The sequence below is a fragment of the Gigantopelta aegis genome, chromosome 8 (genome assembly GCF_016097555.1).
Source record: "Gigantopelta aegis isolate Gae_Host chromosome 8, Gae_host_genome, whole genome shotgun sequence".
NCBI classification, from domain to species: domain Eukaryota; kingdom Metazoa; phylum Mollusca; class Gastropoda; order Neomphalida; family Peltospiridae; genus Gigantopelta; species Gigantopelta aegis.
In genome coordinates this window covers 78,682,912-78,688,911 of record NC_054706.1, presented here as the reverse complement: position 1 = coordinate 78,688,911, position 6,000 = coordinate 78,682,912, and positions in this window count along the sequence as shown.

Genomic DNA, 6,000 nt, shown 5'->3' with positions numbered 1-6,000 from the left:
TCACCGCAGTAACTGTGCACTACCGTACCGCCAAGCACTTGTTGTTATAAATAGAGCCTACGAATATATGACCCGTCCTTTGTCATTTTATTACATCAATCAATACTGTATTTCTCTCACATAAAGAACGGGGCATCTCTGAACTTACCATGTAGGATTAGGGGTTATGTTGCATTGAGGTGAAGTTTGAGAGGGAGGGTGAACGTCTTGGACAGATATATTTGTTCTAGACAAAGGTCTTTCTTTCTTTTCTTTTTTCTACTTTTGGGGGGGGGGGGGTGGGGGTGGGGGAGGAGAAAATTAATACTATAATAATAATCGCATTGACCTACTCACCTGTAATACACACGTATTTAATAGAAACTATAACAATCATTGCACTAACCATTTCATTTGACGGATACGAATGTTCAGTATGGTGTCTTTGCATATAAAACGTACGATCCAAAAGATGTATGAAAAATTATATGTGACGGCGTGCACCTAGACAGACAAACAAATTGTTTATTAAAGTCTCACATCATTTATTTTATTGTGAGTTTTTAATTCATTACTTTTTAAAATAAATTTTATTGCCCCCGGAAAACAAACATGGCAGTGCCAGGATTTGGAGCTCTGTTATTACTCCCTTACATTGGTGTTACACGATAAACATCGTACAATAACAAGACGGATACCTGTATATGGTATATTACAACAGTAATAATACATCTGTACGACAAAACCGTTATCCGTAATCAAAACCATATCTCTGCACAAGTCGGAGTCGAATGGAATTTGGCAAAACATTAGCTGATTCTATGGATCTCAATAGGACAGCCACTCCTGGACAATACATCCATCTTGCACCACTCAAAAGAGGACAGCCACTCATGGACAATTCATCCTTCTTACACCACTCAAAAGAGGACAGCCACCCCTGGACAATACATCCATCTTACACCACTCAAAAGAGGACAGCCACTCATGGACAATTCATCCTTCTTGCACCACTCAAAAGAGGACAGCCACTCATGGACAATACATCCATCTTACACCACTCAAAAGAGGACAGCCACTCCTGGACAATTCATCCTTCTTGCACCACTCAAAAGAGGACAGCCACTCCTGGACAATACATCAATATTGCACCACTCAAAAGAGGACAGCCACTCCTGGACAATACATCAATCTTGCACCACTCAAAAGAGGACAGCCACTCATGGACAATTCATCCTTCTTGCACCACTCAAAAGAGGACTGCCACTCCTGGACAATACATCCATCTTGCACCACTCAAAAGAGGACAGCCACTCATGGACAATACATCAATCTTGCACCACTCACAAGAGGACTGCCACTTCTGGACAATACATCCATCTTGCACCACTCAAAAGAGGACAGCCACTCATGGACAATACATCCATCTTGCACCACTCAAAAGAGGACAGCCACTCATAGACAATACATCAATCTTGCACCACTCACAAGAAGACTGCCACTCCGGGACAATACATCAATCTTGCACCACTCAAAAGAGGACAGCCACTCATGGACAATACATCCATCTTGCACCACTCAAAAGAGGACAGCCACTCATGGACAATACACCCATCTGTCACCACTCAAAAGAGGACAGCCACTCCTGGACAATACATCAATCTTGCACCACTCACAAGAGGACTGCCACTCCTGACAATACATCAATCTTGCATCACTCAAAAGAGGACAGCCACTCATGGACAATACATCAATCTTGCACCACTCACAAGAGGACTGCCACTCATGGACAATACATCAATCTTGCACCACTCACAAGAGGACTGCCACTCATGGACAATACATCCATCTTGCACCACTCAAGAGGACTGCCACTCCAGACCAATCCACTAAACCAAAACTAGCACAGTACAGAGCTCATTAAAATAAATTATAGGTCTATAGATGTGATGACATGCCCTCATGAATTACTGTCAAAACAGTGATAATATCAGGTGTTGACGAATGGTGAGCATATATTGCAATAATATGCTGTATGTAATTAAATACCCTGCTGATAGTAGGCGCATATCTTCAGCATTGTCCTGACCAGCCAAAGGTCACTGTGAGCCAGTGCAGAGATACACAATAAGTACCTATCAATCGTACCACACTGAACGCATATTAATATCTTTAATGATGTTGAGACTATTCATTTCCAATTCAATTTTCAATATTTGGTCCTTCATTCAATTTATTCATAGTAATAATAACGTTACCAGTAGAGTAACTTTATAAGAAAAACAAATAATAGAAGGAAAACAATTAAATGAATAAAATAAAATAAAATTAAATTAAATTAAATAAATAAGATAAAATAAATAAATAATCCCTAGCCTTAACTGTCCGCTAACAGTAGCCAGCATTTCGAGTGGGAGGGTTCGACAAAGTATTAAAGTTATTTTATTTTTATTTTTATTTTTCAAGATAATGAAATTCTAGCATACAACAGGACTTAAAGGTACTGACCCGAGATATATGTTAAATATTTTCGGCAATTGCTTATTATAACCTTAGTAACAGAAAAAGGTATGTGTGCCTCAGAACTATGATCAGTTCCTTTAATAATGAATATATTCATGAAAAACGAAACATATTACGTTCATAAAAATTGTATCATCATCATGGGCGTCACATGGTGGGAGACGGGGGTGGGGTGGGTGGGGGTGGGTGGGGCATGCCCCCCCCCCCCCCATCTTTTGATGTGGGAGACCAACGTGCAAATGTCCCCATCCCCACGTTTTACGACAATCTAGTTAAAATTAGCTCCACTATTACATGTGGATCTAACAGCAGCCCGTTGGAGCTTATGTCCAGTTGACCTTTCATTCGACTAATCAAAACCTTACTTGCAAAATCATGCCAGTGATTTGAAAAGAATACGAAAACATTCGGGATTATGCCGAGGGTATGCGAAATGATTCGGGTGTATTACGAAATATGCCGGAAACTAATCTCAATATAAAATTCGTTTCAACACAAAAAAACCCACCCGTGATGGTATAGCCATAAAAGATGTTTATACTAGTATACAATCCAGAGTTTATTACTACACTTTCCCCCCTGTTTTTTCAATGTTGAAATAGACCAACAAGTTCGCCTATTGCATAAATAGTCTCGCCCGATATTTTTTAGAATTTGTATGCTCCCGAATAATGCTATAAAAGGCGAAGTGTAATTGGTCGATATTTAAATTGTTATATGCACCTACTAATTTACATATTAAAAGAATACAATGATATAGCTTTTTTGGTGCGATTATTATTAATTTATAATATAAGATATAAGGTAATGGTAGCTCCCGAAGTGTTTTTCTTTTTTCCTTTTTTAAGTGGTCATACCACATTTCTAAATTATCCCCTACATCTCCTTAAAAGGTATGCTGAGGTGGTCACTGGCGAAGTCAGAGGCTAGATCCGGGGCGGGCGTGCCTGAACCCTTGTGGGTAGGGGCACGTTAATAGAGTTGCCCGTTGCCCGTAAATTGTTATATGTAGACGAAATGTCACCTGGACATGGTAGTCCACGCAATGCTGTTAGATCTACTGATATATACCAGTAGAGCTAATTTTAATCAGATTGGTTTTACGATGGAAAACATCCCCCCAAAACAGGTTTATTTTATTAGAGCCAAAACATTATTTCGTTATATTAAAAGCTAATATTGTTAACGTGTCCATAAGACAACCACGAGTATAGGATGTATAGCAATAATATACAGCCTATAATCGTTCCAAGTTACCAACCAAGTTACCAACCAATATTACCAACAACTGGGTGAAGCTGTGGGCTGGCATCAATAACCTCGGCGCTTATATACTAGTAAGGAAGAGAAAACACGTTCCTGCCCAAAAGGTCGTACCGCTTCTTACGCACATGATGTTGCCCATAAAACATTTTGAAGTACTTGGAAATTATCTTCAAGAAAGCACGCAATATTTTCTAATTGGCCTTAATCCTACGGGACATTTTCAAATTCAAGAGCACCAAAACCCTCTCACCAACCCTCTCTCCAACCCACCCCAAACCTTTCCCTGTCCTGGAAGGAGGAGCAGGCAAACGTCGACACCTGCGCCCATGACACACGCCCGTAGGAACCGGGGGGGGGGGGGGGGGGGGGGGGGGCACGTGCCCCCCACTTGTGAGCTTTTTTTTTTTACACATTAATATTTATCATTGTAATCAAAATTTGATATATAGTTTGTACCCTATCCGTCAGTGGCCCCCACTCCTAAAGTCATTCCTACGGGCCTGTGACAGGCGTTGGCTACAACAGCTTGTTCTGAATGTGCACATTAAAACCTATGACCTGACCTGACCTAACATAATTACTTTCTGTTGTTAACCTTTATTTCTAACTTTGGTTAATAAATCAATGGAAGGTGAACTGCTGTCATTGTCATGTAATTATAAACGAAGCAGAAAGTACAATTTTTTTTTTTTGCTCCATGCAGGTTCCTTTTTTCCCCTCAAATTAGTTAGAAATTCTGAATCATGTTACATGTACACTGCAGCTTTGGTAAGAGGATTGCTAAATGACGAAGACAAGCACATATTGTTTTATGGGAGGATTGCAAAAGTTACAGTCAACTGTTTGTGCAATATTAAAAAAGAGAAGAAAAAAGTGGACCTTAGTTTTTGCGGAAGGGTACGGACGACCCCTACCCGACCCCCCACCCCCCCACCCACCCCAATACGGGCCTGGGCTGGGTCTCAGTGGTACGTACAGCGCTCCCCTATGGTGCGATGAGTTTCAATGGACTCCAATGTTTTCCCGCCCCCAACCATGGTATGTAATGTCCTGTCTATGGTAAAGTGCATGTATAAAAGTTCCCTTAATGATTAATCGTGTTGTTAAACATTCATTCATTCGTTGTAAGTAGTCGCAGTCTATGTGGCGGCAGTATATCTCATTTCGTTCTGTCTGTCTCTCTGTCTCTGTGTCTGTATCAATCTAACAAAATGTAATCTCATTATATTGACTTTAATTAGTAATTAATAAATTAATTAACTTTTATTCTCTCTCTCTCTCTCTCTCTCTCTCTCTCTCTCTCTCTCTCTCTCTCTCTCTCTCTCTCTCAGTGTCTGTCTCTCACAAGAAAAAAAAGAAAGAAAAAGAAAAAGAAAAAAAAAGAATTTACAGAATTTGGAATCGCATTTTAGAGCCATTTAAGACCATTTATGACACAATACAGTACAAAATGTTTTATTAATATAATTATATAGGCTATACAGTCTGCTCACCCAACAATATTAAAGCTATATATAGGCTAATAATAAAATAATAACAAAATGCATGTAATAAGCAAGATAAAATAACAATAAATAAAAACATGTGTGAAGCCAGGAGCAGAATGGAATGAAAAAGAATATTTGTCAAACACTTCTAAACGACGTACGTACGGCGTTTTGATATCCATATGGTTATTTTTATACTTGGTTTGAGCATTACCTTAAAACACTTCAAAAAAAACTTTATTAAATTTTATAAAATCATACATAGGTGGTCCCCCACCCAACCCCCAATGTAAAATCCTGGCTACGCCAGAGTCTCCAGCATTATAATATACTAGTACTTGGAAAGAAGAAAAAGAAAGAATAATAAAGAAAGAAAGAAAGAAGGAACGGTTTACTGTTAACATCCCCTGCAAGTACTGTATCATTTGGGCGCATATCTGCGGGTATGTTTTCTGACAACACACCACTTTGGCCTGGAGTTCAGTCAGACGGGTAGTCAGGGAAGCTCGACTTGATCAATTGGCTGGTCATGCCATGCTCTTGAGCAAACAACTTTTGTTTTGTTTATATAGTCAAGAACAAACATTGTTTGATTTACCATTTGTATTTGTTACTCTTTGAGCGATGACTAGGGTCAATTAGGTGATTTATTGTATGTTTATTGCTCAAGTATATCAACCCTGGCATGAGTCGCTGGTGGTTATCCGCAGCTTCATGTCCCCTTGCTGGACTCTGTGATGGGTGG